We start from the raw sequence: 16,746 nt of genomic DNA, 5'->3' as shown, positions 1-16,746 counted from the left end.
TTCACTGTTAGGTATGATGTTTGCCATGGACTTGTCTTTTATGGCCTTTAATATATTGAAGTACATTCCCTTTGTACCTTGAGGTGTAGTGTTAGTTTGTTTGATGTTTTTCTCCCTTAATGTAGGTGTTTATCACAATAAGTGTCCTTCTTAGAACTATTTTTGCTACATTCCATAAGCTTCGGTATATTGTTTCCATTTTGTTTGTGTCATTTTTTTGATGTCTCTTGAATTATTTACAGTTTTTCTGGAGCACATGACTTAATATATATTTTAAGAATTTTTCAATTTCTGTAGTTTCATATCGTTGTGGTCAGAAAAGATGCTTGAAATGATTTAATTTTTAATTATTAAGACTTACTTTGTGACCTTGCATATGATTTATCCTAGATAATTTTCTATGGATTCTTGAGAAAAATGTTTATTCTAGTACTGTTAAAAGGAATATTCTGTAAATATCTACTAAAGTTCATCTGATCTAATGTGGTGTTCAGTTTTTTAACTCCTGTCTGACTCTTTGTGACCCAATGAACTGTAGCACGCCAGGGTTCCCTGTCCTTCACTATCTCCCAGAGTTTGCTCAGATTAATGTCCACTGAGTCACTGCTGTCATCCAACCACCTCATCCTCTGTCACCCTTCTCCTCTTGCCCTCAGTCTTTCCCAACATCAGGGTCTTTTCCGATGGTTGGCTCTTTGCATCAGGTGGCCAAAGTATTGGAGCTTCAGCATCAGTCCTTCCAAGGAATATTGAGGGTTGATTTCCCTTAGAATTGACTGGTTTGATCTCCTTGCAGTCCAAGGGACTCTTAAAAGTCTTCTCCAGCACCATAATTCAAAAACATCAATTCCTCAGTGCTCAGCCTTCTTATGGTCCAACTCTCATATCCATACATGAGTTCTGTAAAAACCATAGCTTTGACTATGCAAACCTTTGCCAACAAAGAGATGTCTCTGCTTTTTAATATGCTGTCTAGGTTTGTCATATCTTTTCTTCTAAGGAGCTAGTGTCTTTTAAATTTATGGCTTGCAGTCACCATCTGCAGTGATTTTGGAGCCCAAGAAAATAAGTCTGTCACTGTTTCCACTTTTTCCCCCATCTATTTGTCATGAAGTGATGGGACCAGATGCCATTATCTTAGCATTTTCAATGTTGAATTTTAAGCCACCTTTTTCATTCACCTCTTTCACGAACTTCATCAAGAGGCTCTGTAGTTCCTCTTCACTTTCTACCATTAGAGTGGTATCATCTGCCTATCTGAGGTTGTTGATATTGCTCCCTGTCATCTTGATTCCAGCTTGTGGTTCATCCAGCATGGCATTTTGCATTAAATTCTCTGCATATAAGTTAAATAAGCAGGGTGACGGTGTACAGCCTTCACATACTCCTTTCCCAATTTTGAACCAGTCCCATTGTTCCATATTTGATTCTAAGTGTGCTTCTTGACCTGCATATAAGTAAGATGATCTGGTATTCCTGTTTGTTGTAATCCACATAGTCAAAGGTTTCAGCATAGTCAATGAAGCATAAGTAGATATGTTTTTAGAATCGGCTTGCTTTGTCTATTATCCAGTGGATGTTGGCAATTGGATCTCTGGTTCCTCTGCCTTTTCTAAATTCAGCTTGTACACTTGGAAGTTCTTGGTTCACATACTGTTGAAACCCAGCTTGAAGGATTTTTGAGCATTATCTTGCTAACTTGTAAATGAGCACAATTGTGCAGTAGTTTGAACATTCTTTGGTATTGCCTTTCTTTGAAGTTGGAATGAAACTTGCTTTTCCAATCTTGTGTAAGGCCTAATATGTAAGGTCTAGTATAAGTCTAATGTTCTTTTTTAGTGATTATTTCCATCTGGATGATCTATCCATTGTTGAGAGTGGGATATTGCAGTTCATTGCTATTATTGTATTGCTGTGTAATTTTTCCTTCAGATTTGTTAGTATTAGCTTTATGTATTTACATGCTTTCTAGGTGGTGCTAGTGGTAATAAAACCCACCTATAGTGCAAGAGACACCAGAGATGCAAATCCACTCCAGTATTTTTGTCTGGAAAATCCATGGACAGAGGAGTCTGATGGGTATAGTTCATGGGGTCGCAAAGAGTTGGACACAACTGAGTGACTGGAGCATGTACTGACACATTTAGGTATTCCTATGTTGGGGTTGAAATAGTTGAAATTGTTATATCCTCTTGATGCATTGACCTTGTATGTAGTGACCTTATTTTTCTGTTCTTACAACTTTTGGCTTAAAGTCTGTTTTGTATATGAGTACAGCTATTCTTTGTTAGTTTTTTTTTTTTTTACATAAAATATATTTTTCTATCCCTTTGTTTTCATTCTATGGAAGTTCTTTAAAGCTTAGGTGAGTCTCCTGTAGGCAGTATGTAGTTGGGTATTTTTTTAAATCCATCTAGCCAGATTTTCATGGCAGCCACCTGAGGGACAGACCCCAATAACACCTAGGTCATTTTTTTTGGCCATGCCTCTAGCCATGTGAGATCTTAGTTCCCCAACCAGGGATTGAGCCTGTGTCCCGTACATTGGAAGCATAGAGTCTTAACCGTAGACTGCCAGGAATGTCCCCTCCCGTAGCTTTTGATTGGAAAATTTGGTCTATTTACATTGAAAGTCGTTGTTCCTAAGTTTGGACTTATTGCCATTTGGTTAATTGTTTTCTGGCTGTTTTGTAGTTCCTTTGTTCCTTTCCCCCTGTCGTGGTCTGTTTCTTTGTGAGTTGATAATTTTTGTGGTATAGTATTCTTTGATTCCTTTCTTTTTATCTTTTGTGTATTTAGTATAGTCTTTTGTTTCGTGGTAACCATGAAGCTTATATAAAATATCTTTTATGTACAACAGTTTACTTTAAGTTGATAATATCTTCAAATGCCTATCCCTTCATGTTATGTTTTTGACGTCACAGTTTACATCTTTTTACATTGTGAATCCAGTAAATTTTTTTATAGTTACTTTAATGTTCTGTTCTTTAAACTTTATTCTAAATTTAAAAGTGATTTACCCATTACCATTGCAACAAAAGAGTAATCTGATTTTAACTGAATGTTTATCTTTGTTGGTGAGGTTTATACTTTTGTATGTCTTCCTTCTAATTAATATTCTTTCATTACAGCTTGAAGAACACCCTTTAACATTTCTTATAAGATTGATTTAGTAGTGATGAACTCAGTTAACTTTTGTTTGCCTGGAAAACTCCTTATTTCCCATTTAATTCTAAGGAAGTAATTTGCTGAATAGAGTATTCTTGGTGTTTTTTTCCTTTCCTCAATTGGAATGTATCACTCTATACCCTTCTGCCTTTCAGGTTTTCTCCTGAAATGTTTCCTGATAGCGATACGGGGTTTCTCTTGTACATAACTTGTTTTCTCATGCTGCTTTTGAGATTCTCACCTGATATTTAGCATTTGACAATTTCATTATGTGTCTTGGTGTGATCTCTTTGAATTCTCATTTTTTCTTTGTTTTGGGGGGGGTGGTGGAAATTATTTTCTGGGATTCCTGAATCGGGATGTATCTTTTTTTCCTAGATTAGGCAAGTTTTCAGCCATTATTTCTTTGAATAGGCACTGGTTCTCCTTTCTCTCGATATTTTTCTGGGACCTCTGTGCATGCCAAGTCGCTTCAGCCATGTCCGACTCTTTGTGACCCTGTGGACCGTAGACCCCCAAGTTCCTTTGTCCATGGGATTCTCCAGGCAAGAATACTGGAGTAGGTTGCCATTTCCTTCTCCAGGGAATCTTCCTGACCCAAGGATTGAGTGGGCAGGTTCTTTACCACTAGTGTCACCTGAGACCTCTAATAACACATGTAGTTAGCTAGTATCCCGTAAGTCCTTAATGCCATTTTCACTTTTTAATTCTTTCTTCTGACTTATCTGAGTGGATGAATTCCACTTCACTGTCTTTTAAGTTTTCCAGATTCTTCCTTTCACTTGATCTAGTCTACTGTGAAACTCTCCTATTGCATTTTTTAGTTTGGTCGTATTCTTTGGCTCTGTGATATCTGTGTGGTACTTGTAAAAATTTTCCTGTGTGTTAGTTAAAATTCTTATTTTGTTCATACATTTCTCTCTTGTTTTTGCTAAGCATGTTTATGATCGTTGTTTTGAACTCTCTCTCAGGAAAATCACTTATCTTCATTGTTAGTAAGATCTGTTTCTAGTTTCTGTTATTCTTTTATTTCAGATGTTTTCCTGTGTCTCTTCATTTTTCTTGGCTCTCTTACGTTGTTTCTGTGCCCTACTCCAGTATTCTTGCCTGGAGAACCTCATGGGCAGAGGAGCCTGAAGGGCTGCAGTCCATGGGGTCAGAAAGAGTCAGACACGACTGAATGACTAAACCACCACCACATGTTGTTTTGACTATTTGGGTTTGTTTGTTGTTTTTTTTTTTTAATACAAATTTTAAAATTATTTGTTCTACCCAAAAAATCCCATTGATATTTAGATAGGAATTGCATTATATCTGTAGATTGCCTTGAGTACTGTGGTCATTTTAACGATGTTAATTCTTCTAATCCAAGAATGCAGTGTATCTTTCTATCTTTTAACAGTATGCAGATAAAACCCTTTCAGGGAAAGGTTGGAAGATGAGTGACTTTGCTTACTGCTTTTGCACTGAGCCTATGGGAAAGCCAGCTAGGAATTGCCCCTTTGTTTTCTATAGTCTGTGAAATTTGTGAATGGAACCCCCTTTATATGACTGATGGTCTTGAGACCTATTTCTTGAGTAGAACCTATAAAATCTTGGGTATAGACATGTGTACAAGGTCCTTCCAGGGAGATACTAGGAACTTAAAGCCCTGTGGAGTGTGGAGGAGTGGTGTCCACTTCCACGTTCTCTGAGAGGATCAGAGCCAGCCCCTGGTACCTGCTAAGTTAGAAGACTAACCTTCAGGCAGCAGCTATTAAAGTAAGTGTGTTAGTCACTCAGTCGTGCCTGACCCTTTGTGACCCCATGTACTGCAGCCTACCAGACTCTTCTGTCCATGGGATTTTCCAGGCAAGATCCCCTGGAGAAGGAAATGGCAGCCCACTCTTTAAAGCAAGCAGATACTCTTTCAGGGGAAAACTGAACTATGCAATTTTGTTTGTTCCCTCTGTGCTGATAGCTGGGATGATATCACCTTGGTGAGTGCTTGCATGCTTGTTAAGAACTGTTTCTTTGTTTGCTATACTGTTTTGTCTGATTTACACAAGCTCTATTGGTTTTTAGAGCAAGGGATTTTGTTAATCTGTCCCTCTTGTGAGTCTTAACCCCCAAGACTGATTTCCTTTCGGATGGACTGGTTGGATCTCCTTGCAGTCCAAGGGACTCTCAAGAGCCTCCTCCAACACCACTGTTGCTAGATCAGTCCTTTGGTTTTCAGGGAGAAGCTAGAAGTTGGGACTTCTCTCCTGATGGTAAGGCACTATGCTGAGGGTGGAGTTCATGCCAAGAATGTGTAAGGAAACAGCCTTTCCTACCTGTTTTGATGTATTTTCTCATTTGTCCTACTTTCTGAAAGTGTCTGAGTCTCTTTCAGAGTAAATTGTTCTGTGTGTAGCTGTACATTTTGTGTGTCTGTATGAGGAGGGGAGCTCAGGCACCTCCTTTGTCACCATCTTGTTGCTTCTGAATTTCTAAAGTTTTAGATCTTTTCAGTCAAAACTTTTACCATTGCTTTAATATTGTTTTTGAAATGTGAAGTACTTAATAATTTAATCTTAGCCTTGGATAAGCAGTTTAGTCGCTCAGTCATGTTCGACTCTTTGCAGCCCCATGGACTGCAGCACACCAGTCTTCCCTGTCCATCACCAACTTCCAGAGCTTGCTCAAACTCATGTCCATTGAGTCAGTGATGCCATCCAACCATCTCATCCTCGTCATCCCCTTCTCCTCCTCCCTTCAATCTTTCCCACATCAGGGTCTTCTCAGATGAATCAGTTCTTTGCATCAAGTGGCCAAAGTATTGGAGTTTCAGCTTCACCATCAGTCCTTCCAGTGAACATTCAGAACTGATTTCCTTTAGGATGGACTGATTTGATCTCCTTGCAGTCCAAGGGATTCTCAAGAGTCGTCTCAACACCACAGTTGAAAAGCATCAATTGTTTGGTGCTCAGCTCTCATTATAGTCTAACTCTCACATGCATACATGACTACTGGAAAAAAACATAGCTTTGACTAGACAGACCTTTGTTGGCAAAGTAATGTCTCTGCTTTTGAATATGCTGTCTATGTTGGTCATAGCTTTTCTTCCAAGGAGCAAGCATCTTTTAATTTCATGGCTGCAGTCACCATCTGCAGTGATGACTCCTTTTATTCTTCAAAGGTATTTTATTGTATGGATTTCTAATTTTCATTATGATCAGTGAATATATTCTATATCAGCTGAGTTATTTTAAATATCTTTGGCTTGATACATGGTTTTTCTTGGTGAATATGCCATAGACACTTTTAAAGAGTGCATTTATTCTGAAGTTGTTGACTATAGTGTTTTATAAATGCCCGTTGGGTTTAAGTGGTTGATAGTATTGTTCATATCATCTGTGATTGATATTGTGCTTTATTCTGTAAATTACTGAAAACGTAGAGTTTAAAGTCACCAACTGATTTGATTTGTCTGTTACTCCCCTTTATTTCTGTCAGTTTCATTTCAGGTAGTTTGTAACTTTTATTTGTCATACAGACTTTTGTAGTTGTTTATAAATTGACCATCTTATATTTTGAAATGTCTCTATCTTTGGTAATAAACAGACATGATGTTTGCATTATTGAAAATTAAGATAACTGCTCTAGCTTTCTTTTGCTTTCTGTTAGGATGGTGTTATGTTTTTATCTTTTCAACCTATAACTTTATGTATAAAATATTGTCATTAGATGGTGTATAGCTGTTTAGTATGTTTTAACCATTAATTGAATGTTTATTCGTTGTTCATTTAAATATTGATAAAGTGGATTTAAGTCCACCTCTTTTATTGTTTCTTTGTTAAGTGTGTCCACATCTTTTATTGTTGCTTTGTTAAGTGTATACTCCCTATCAGTGTCTATCTTCTGCTTTCTATTCTTCTGTCTCTTCTTTTCTGCCTTCCTTTTAATTTTTTTTCAAAATTCGTTTTTCCTTTACCTTTTTAGCTATACTTTTTTTTAGTGGTTTTCTAGGGAATACTATATATATTTGCTTTAGCCTTTTAAGACTATTAAATCATTTCCCATAAAAAGAAGAATCTTGGAAATATACATACCTATTTACCTAGTCTTTACCCCTTATATGCTAGGGTTGCCATATATACTACAAGTAATATAGACAATGGAATAATTGTTTTAAATAGGTATATTTATTTTTAAGAATTTAAGAGGGAAAATATTTCATATATAGAAAATTATAAAACACTGGTGAAAGAAAGAGGACACTAATAGATGGAGAAACATACCATGTTCATGAATCAGAAGAATCAATATAGTAAAAATGAGTATACTACCCAAAGCAATCTATAGATTCAGTGCAATCCCTATCAAGATACCAACGATATTTTTCACAGAGCTAGAACAAATAATTTCACAATTTGTATGGAAATACAAAAAACCTCAAGTAGCTAAAGCAGTCTTGAGAAAGAAGAATGGTACTGATGGAATCAACCTACCTGACTTCAGGCTCTATTACAAAGCCACAGTCATCAGGACAGTATGGTACTGGCACAAAGACAGAAATATAGATCAATGGAACAAAATAGAAACCCCAGAGATAAATCCACGCACCTATGGACAGCTTATCTTTGACAAAGGAGGCAAGAATATATAATGGATTAAAGACAATCTCTTTAACAAGTGGTGTTGGGAAAACTGGTCAACCACTTTTAAAAGAATGAAACTAGAACACTTTCTAACACCATACACAAAAATAAACTCAAATGGATTAAAGATAAATAAGTTTCTGTTGAAACAGAAATACTCAGTTTTGAGAAACACTTTAGTGTTGTAATGTCTTTTATTAGTGATTCTAAAGTTCTCCATTTTACTCTATCAAAAACCTGTCATCTATCCATAGATCTATCATCTATCACTTTTATCTACCATAATTTATCTGTCTCTATCATCTGTTTAGCTTATTAATATACAAGTTATTCAAATTCCATTATCTTTCTTTTGTGTATCATCTATCCATCCATCCTGCTATTAAATATAATAGGAAGAAGAGCATGGCAATGGAAAAACAAGGGCTTTACCTCCCATGTGAAAGGACAGTGATGACAGTGGTCTCTGAGGTGATGATGCATAAGGAGAAAACGAGAGCATGAGGACGGAGGGCCATTAAATTAAGGGACTCATCTAGCAGGAACTCTTGACTTATTACTATGCTCAAATTTGGAAAATCAGAGTAGAGCTGCCTCCATTCTGTGCCAGCTTTCATGAGAAAATGTAGTCTAAATATGGCAACTGCCTTCTTAGTCCACTTATGCTTTAGTGTCTTAAAACTAAGTTTTAATTGTATGAAGTTACTACCTCAGTCTACATTAAAGTAGACCATGGATTGGTAAGCCTTTTCTGTAAAGGGTGAAATAACAAGCAGTTTCAGTTTTGTAGGATGTATCATCTCTGTTCCAGCTGATGCTCTCTGCACTTGGAGTGTAAAAGCAGCCAAACACAGTATGTAATTGAATGAGTATGGCTGTGTTTCGGTAAAACCTTGTTTACAACAGCAGGCTTTGTGCTTCAGTACCACATCCTGAACTAGAGCATTGGCTAAACCAGAACCTGGAAAATAATCAGATTAACCCCAGTACATGGTAAACGTATCTGAAAATTATTTTTCCATTTTACTTTCATGAAAATTACTATTAATAATACTGCTAAATCTCATTCACAAGAGAGGGCTCTAAGTGAATAGTATATGCCATCATAACCTAAGCAATGTAAAACCAATGTAAGTGACTGGAGTGATATGAACCCCTTTCCAGTTATAACCAATAAATTATATTTTAAATTTAGCATATTTTTCCCACAAGTTCCCAAGGATTGTGACCAGAATCTTACCTGCTTTCTTTTCCTCTTCAGTACATTTCAGGTCAGAATATTGTCTCTCAATTCCTTGGTGGTATCTGGTCTCCTTAGGCTTTGACTTCAGTCTATTTTGACTTCACCTGAGCAGTTTTTGTAATTGTTTCAACATCTCATAATAGGATTTGTATGTTCCAAAGCTATCATGTAATCTTGTTTATAAAAATGTGAAAGATTCACATTTTCATAAATAACTAATGAACATAATCTTTAATCCAATTAAACTGTGTTTTCCAAATTTTCTCCATGTTGTCTACATTGGAGAGTTTACAGGAGAGAAGGAATATCTAAAACCTGCTAGCGTAAATTTGGGTTATTACTTTTTCTGCAGTCATTTGAAAATGTACCTTTATGTTTACTTGAAACTACCAGGTTAGTGTTAATATTCTATTCTATTAAAGGCTCACCCAAATCAATAAAAAGACAAGTATTCCAGTACAAAAGTAGGAATACATATAAATGAACAAATCAGAGAAGGAAGGTACCATGAATGGCCAAGAACACATAAAAATATACTCAACCAGGCTGCCGCACAAGCCCTCTGCAATGGCCCACACGCTGGAGTGTGTTCGTTTCTGGATAAATCTACTTCTTACCTAAAAACAAAAAAAAAGCTCAACCATATTAATCTTGCAATGAAATAACTATATACTAAATAATTATCAATTATTATAAATATATAATGAAATTAATATTTGTGTGCGTCTTTAAACATAGTCATTAACACACAAATCAGCAATTACTTTTTTCACCTATTAGATTAATGGTACATTTATTAGCAAAGTATGGAAAATTTAGAACTCCTTGTGTGTTAGTCTGTCCAAAAGACAGTGAAAATATGTATTAGATGGAAATTGGCACATTTTGACAATTTTATATTTAGAAATTTACCTATAGGACATAATAGGAAGTGTTCAAATTTGTATGTAAACTCAAGGGTACTCATTACAGCCTTAGTTATACTTGTAAAATTATAAATAATCTGTTTATCAAATCATAATGCTAGGGAAATTAATAATGTACTTATCCAATTTAATTGTATTTAATATATTGAAATTAATTGACATTAAAATCTAGCTTTTTCAAAAGATTGGCCATTAGTTCCTGAGTATCAACTATGTTTGAAATATTAATATTGTATTTTATTCACATAAAATGAAATATTCATGTGCTTATTTGGATATGGTCAATAAACTAATTTTATAGGAAGACTGTTCAAAAACTGTTGATGATGAGTTTGGATCATTATTTTACTATTGTGTATGCGTGTGTGTGATGTGTAGTCTCAAATTTATATATTTCAGTTATATATAGCATTTATTGAATTCTTAGTATGTGTGCCACATGCTGAAATAAACACTTTTTCATGAATTATCTCATTTAATACAATAACCATACAGTATAGGATATTCATTCCTTTTTTTAAGATAGAGACTCGTTAGAAACTAAATTTGATTGTGCAATTAATTCTGTTATTCAGAACTTAAGAAAAACACAATCACTGTCACAGCCTTTGGAAGATGAAAATAATACTTATATTTTGCTACATTTCCTCTTGTTTGGGGGGAAAGATACACATTTTTGAGGTCATCTTTATTTTCTCTGTATTGTTAAGGTCAGAGCCATGCAAATTCTCAAGTTTAGTTCTTTAAACTTAAAAGTGTTAAATGTTGAGATACTGCAGGAACAGGAGAAAAAGATGAATAGGACATTGGTTTGTTGGAAATTCTGTGGTATAAACTTAGAAATTGTAGAATGACTTGTTGAAATAGGGGTGCCAGTGCTGAGGAGATGAGGCAGTGTTCCTTGGGAAACTATTTCATAGAGACTGGTATGTCATGGGGGCACAAATCGACATCCAAAAAGAAATGGCCAATAAGAGGGGTATCACTAAATGGAAAAAATCAACTTTAACGCAGAATTGATGACAGGTAACACCAAGAGAAATACTATAAATAGCAGGGAAAGGACCAATGAGGATCTTGGAGTTGAAGGTACAATCCCTAACTGCTATAGATTCAAGTGTCGTAATGTTCTAATGAAATATTTTTCAGATTGTACTTTATGACCATATGGTATAGATTATAAACTACTTCATATGAATATGTGTTCCATAATCAATTCAATTTCTCCAGTTGTCTGTATTCATTCTAACACTTTTCTAAAGACAGTACCTTGTGTCTTGCAAGTACCATTCATTAGTAATTCTGAGCTAGTAGCTAAAATGTTGGCCAGAATGATAAGCAGAGTGAATTGCGACATAAAGTTTTGCCTGATTGTGCCATAGCAGTGGCTAAAGTACATTTAAAAAATTGGATAGTTTATAGCAAGAAATGTGTGTTTACCTTCTTATTTTCTGGTATCTTGAGGAGAACTGAACCTGTATAAGATGTTCACAGTTGAGGCCCTGGAACAGAGAATACTGAAGGAAAAAGCAGTCATAGTTAATTAAGTAAGGCTGCATCTGTCATGGAGGACTGCTGGACACAGAGCTGCTCAGCCTCTAATTTTGATGGATGCAAGTTGGGGATGTTTGAATATGGTAAATCTCTTTAATGATGGTAAAGTGTTTATAATATTATTAAACCAACATGTGAATGAGTGAATGAATTAATAGGGTCAGAAGTAAAATACTACAGAAAGTTGTGATAAACATATAAGAATGACAGGATATAAAAACTCAACACTTGGCAATAATCATAATAATTGTTTCAACCAGGGAAATCAAAAGATGCTAAAACTCACTGGAGAAAATTTGAGGGGAATCGATACATTTTAAAATGTTTTTTAAAATATTTTATTGAAGTATAGTTGATTTACAACTATAAGACTTTTAAGTTGGAAGTTTGATCAAAATGAATATAAAAGAATATAAAAGAATATGTAGGGCAGAATATCTTGAAGCACATGGTTTCAGGTGTACATACTCAGGAAATATGAAAGTGTGAAATAAGAGCATGAATACTTTGATACCAGTGGGTTTTATCTGTATCTGGATTTGAACCATTTATAATAGAACGTGTTTTTACTCACAGTTCCTTCACTTAGCATGATTTTTCAAAGTTCAGCCATGTTATAGCATGGATTGGGACTCCATTTCTTTTTATGGGTGAGTAATACACCGTTTATAGATCACATTTTGCTTGCTTATTCATTCATCAATTTATGGCATTCTACTAACTTATTTCTGTTCTTTGGCTGTTTTGAATAATCTTGCTATAAATATTTATGTGGAGATTTTTGTGTATATGTATATTTTTAGTTCTTTTAGGGATAAGAACACGAGAAGTTGTCTGACCAGGATTTTATGATCATACTTGCTTCGTTTGAAGGTGTACAAGTCTGCACAGTGAACATTCGGTTGAATATTGGTGGAAACTCTTACTGTAGAAATAAGTAAATTGAAAAACCAAAATAAACACAGTTGAAGCCCATTGCCTCATACCTGGTTCATTCAATTTGAATGTATTTAATTTTTATTATTGTGCATTTCTGTTTTTGTGTTCTTGTTTTAAATATGGAATCAATGTTGGTTTGCATACAAAGCATTTCATTGTCTTACAGCATTAATTATGATGGATAAAGGGCATCTTGAATAAGAGAATTAAATATTCAAGGATAGTAGGACATTCAAATCGGTAGAATTCTGCCACAGAAATAAATTGATTTTACTCATAATGTTCATGAAGAACTAAAATGGAAAAACCTCTTCTCATTGGTTTAATAGCTGGTGTAGCCTCCCATACTCATTTTCATCTATACTTTCCACATGTAAATTAAGTGGCTTAGTATGTTTCTAGGATTATGGACGCCTGTATTATTTCTTGGGTGTTTTCAGGATCTGTCCTTTCTCACAGGCGAACAGCAAAAGGTGTCTTTAAATGAATATGTCTGGATCATGTATTTATACATTGTGAAAAATCTGAAGAAAATGAGAAACAAATGACTGTTGTTGAACCGTACTATGTTTCTATTCTAAGCAAGTAAGGGAAGACTTTAACTTACTCATTTTTAGTGTTATTCACAGTTTGGGTAGTTTTGAATGCTACCAGTTCTGCATGTATTCAACATTTGATATCTGAATATCTGATATCTTACTAAATGGTATTCCTTTGAGTGTGTGCCTACTAACACATATATAGACTCAAAACATGAGAGAGTAGAGAGGATGCATGAACACTGGCCCAGTGTTCTGTGCTAGCATTTTTCCAATATTATATTTGTACCTCTTACATAACTTGAATTTTATGTACCTTAAAATACACCATTTGTCACGTGTACTTCTATGGGTTTGGCAAAAGTATAGTATATCTAGCACCACAATCATGATGTGTGTCGGGGAGGGGGGTGTCCATTACCCCTAAAATCCCCTTGTGTTTCTCCTTTATAGTCAATCTCTCCTTCTGCTCTTCAGTCTCTTGTAATCACTGTTTCTGTAGTTCTGCCTTTTGTTTTTGTTGTTCAGTCACTTAAGTCATACCCAGCTCTTTGCAACCCCATGGACTATAGCATGCCTGGCTCTTCTGCTCTCCATTATCTCCCGGAGTTTTCTTAAATTCATATCCATTGTCTCAGTGATGCTATCTAACCATTGTATCCTCTGCTGCCCCCTTCTTTTGCCTTCAGTCTTTCCGAGCCTCAAGGGCTTTTCCAATCAGTTATCTCTTTGTACCAGGTGGCCAAAGTATTGGAGCTTCAGTTTTATCAACAGTGCTGCCAGTGAATATTCAGGGTTGATTTCCTTTAGGATAGACTGGTTGGATCTCTTTGCAGTCCAAGGGACTCTCAAGAGTCTTCTCCAACAGCACAGTTCAAAAGCATCAATTCTTCAGGTACTGGGATTCTTTATAGTATAACTCTCACATCCATACATGACTACTGGAAAAACTGTAGTTTTGACTATACAAACCTTTGTTGGCAAAGTAATGTCTCTGCTTTTTAATATGCTGTCTAGGTTTGTAATAGTTTTCATTCCAAGGAGCAAGCATCTTTTAATTTCACGGCTGCACTCACCATCTGTAGTAATTTTGGAGCCCAAGAAAATACTAGCATGTGAGATGAGTGCAATTGTGCATCAGTTTGAGCATTTTTGGCATTGCCTTTCTTTGGGATTGGAATGAAAACTGACCTTTTCCAGTCCTGTGGGGACTGCTGAGTTTTCCAAATTGGCTGACATATCAATTGGCACTTTAAACAGCATCATCTTTCAGGATTTTAAATAGCTCAGCTGGAATTCTATCACCTCCACTAGCTTTGTAGTGACGCATCCTAAGGTCCACTTGACTTCACAGTCCAGGTTGTCCAGTTATAGGTGAGTGACCACACCATCATGGTTTTCTGAATCATTGACACTTTTCTTGTACAGTTCTGTGTATTCTTATCACCTTAATCTCTTCTGCTTCTCTTAGGTCTTTACTGTTGCTGTCCTTTATCTTGTCCATTTTTACGTGAAGTGTTCCCTTGATGTCTCCAACAAGTATTTTGTTGAAAAGATCTATGGTCCTTTGCATTCTATTGTTTTCCTGTATTCTTTGCATTGTTCATTTAAGATGCTGGTCTTACCTCCTTGCTCTTCTCTGAATTCTGCATTCAGTTGGGTATATCCCTTTCTCCCTTGCCTTTCACTTCTCTTATTTCCTTAGCTATTTGTAAAGCCTCCTCAGGCAATCACTTTGCCTTCTTGCATCTTTTTCTTTGGGACAGCTTTGGTCACTGCCTCCTGTACAGTGTTATGAACCTGCATGCATAGTTATTCAGGAACTCTGTCTACCACATATCCCTTGAATCTATTCGTCGCCTTCACTGTATAATCATAAGATATTTGATTTTGGTCATACCTGAATGGCTTAGTGGTTTTTCCTACTTTCTTCAATTTAAGCCTGAATTTTGCAGTAAGGAGCTCATGATCTGAGCCACGGTTAGCTCCAGGTCTTATGTTTACTGACTGTATAGAGCTTTTTCATCTCTGACTGCAAAGGACATAGTTAGTCTGATTTCAGTATTGACTATTTGGTGATGTCCACGTATAGAGTCATCTCTTGTGTTGCTGGAGAAAGGTGTGTGCTTTGAGGGCTACTCCATTTCTTCTAAAGAATTCTTGCCCACAGCAGTAGATTTAATGGTCATCTGAATTAAATTTGCCCATTCCCATCCATTTTAATTCACTGATTCCTAAAGATATTGATGTTTAATCTTGTCATCTTCTGCTTGACTATGTCCAGTTTACCTTGATCCATGGACCTAACTTTTCAGGTTCCTATGCAGTAATGGGTACAGCATCAGATTTTACTTTGACCACTAGATATATCCACAACTGAGCATTGTTTCTGCTTTCACCCAATTGCTTCATTCTTTCTGGAGTTATTAGTAATTGCTCTTGGCTCTTCCCCAGTAGCATATTGGATACCTTCCAACTTAGGGGGCTCATGTCCTGGTGTCATATCTTTTTGCCTTTTCATACTGTCCATGGGGTTTTTCAGGAAAGAATAATGGTGTCGGTTGCCATTTCCTTCTCCAGGGGACCAAGTTTTGTCTTTCGGTTCAGTTCAGTCACTCAGTCGTGTCCGACTCTTTGCGACCCCATGAATTGCAGCACACCAGGCCTCCCTGTCCATCACCAACTCCCAGAGTTCACTCAAACTCACATCCATCGAGTTGGTGATGCCATCCAGCCATCTCATCCTCTGTCGTCCCCTTCTCCTGCCCCTAATCCCTCCCAGCATCAGAGTCTTTTCCAGTGAGTCAACTCTTTGCATGAGGTGGCCAAAGTACTGGAGTTTCAGCTTTAGCATCATTCCTTTCAAAGACCACCCAAGACTGATCTCCTTTAGAATGGACTGGTTGGATTTCCTTGCAGTCCAGGGGACTCTCAAGAGTCTTCAACACAGTTCAAAAGCATCAATTCTTTGGTGCTCAGCTTTCTTCACAGTCCAGCTCACGTCCATACATGACTACTGGAAAAACCATAGCCTTGACTAGACGGACATTTGTTGACAAAGTAAAGTCTCTGCTTTTAAATACGCTGTCTAGGTTGGTCATAACTTTACTTCCAAGGAGTAAGCGTCTTTGAACTTCATGGGTGCAATCACTATCTGCAGTGATTTTGGAGCCCCCAAAAATAAAGTCTGACACTGTTTCCACTGTTTCCCCATCTGTTTCCCATGAAGTGATGGGACCAGATGCCATGATCTTTATTTTCTGAATGTTGAGCTTTAAGCCAACTTTGTCACTCTCCTCTTTCACTTTCATCAAGAAGCTTTTTAGTTCCTCTTCACTCTCTGCCATAAGGGTGGTGTCATCTGCATATCTGAGGTTCTTGATATTTCTCCTGGCAATCTTGACTCCAGCTTGTGCTTCTTCCAGCCCAGCATTTCTCATGATATACTCTGCATATAAGTTAAATAAGCAGGGTGACAATATACAGCTTTGATGTACTCCTTTTCCTATTTGGAACCAGTCTGTCATTCCATGTCCAGTTCTAACTGTTGCTTCCTGACCTGCATACAGATTTCTCAAGAGGCAGGTCAGGTGGTCTGGTATTCCCATCTCTCAGAATTTTCCCACAGTTTATTGTGATCCACACAGTCAAAGGCTTTGGCATAATCAATAAAGCAGAAAGAGATGTTTTTCTGGAACTCTCTTGCTTTTTCCATGATCCAGAAGATGTTGGCAATTTGGTCTCTGGTTCCTCTGC

The 16,746-nt window shown here is 36.5% G+C and overlaps 1 protein-coding gene across 20 annotated transcripts in view; it reads left to right on the top strand.

Moving 5' to 3' along the window:
- Positions 1–16,746, top strand: part of LOC120875281 — a 137,389-nt gene that overhangs the window by 15,747 nt on the left and 104,896 nt on the right. For 5 of the 20 annotated variants that reach the window (XR_005723920.1, XR_005723921.1, XR_005723917.1 and 2 more), the window contains exon 1: positions 9,738–13,036. The exons of 1 other annotated variant lie outside the window; for it this stretch is intronic. The gene's annotated coding sequence lies outside the window, so the exon portion shown is untranslated. Of the gene's footprint in view, positions 1–9,727; positions 13,037–16,746 lie in introns of those variants that run through there. 14 more of the 20 variants (XR_005723923.1, XR_005723919.1, XR_005723913.1 and 11 more) reach the window with 9 other exon arrangements.

Source organism: Oryx dammah, unplaced genomic scaffold, assembly GCF_014754425.2.
Source record: "Oryx dammah isolate SB20612 unplaced genomic scaffold, SCBI_Odam_1.1 HiC_scaffold_16, whole genome shotgun sequence".
Lineage (NCBI taxonomy): Eukaryota > Metazoa > Chordata > Mammalia > Artiodactyla > Bovidae > Oryx > Oryx dammah.
This window is presented reverse-complemented; position numbering and strand designations above follow the sequence as displayed.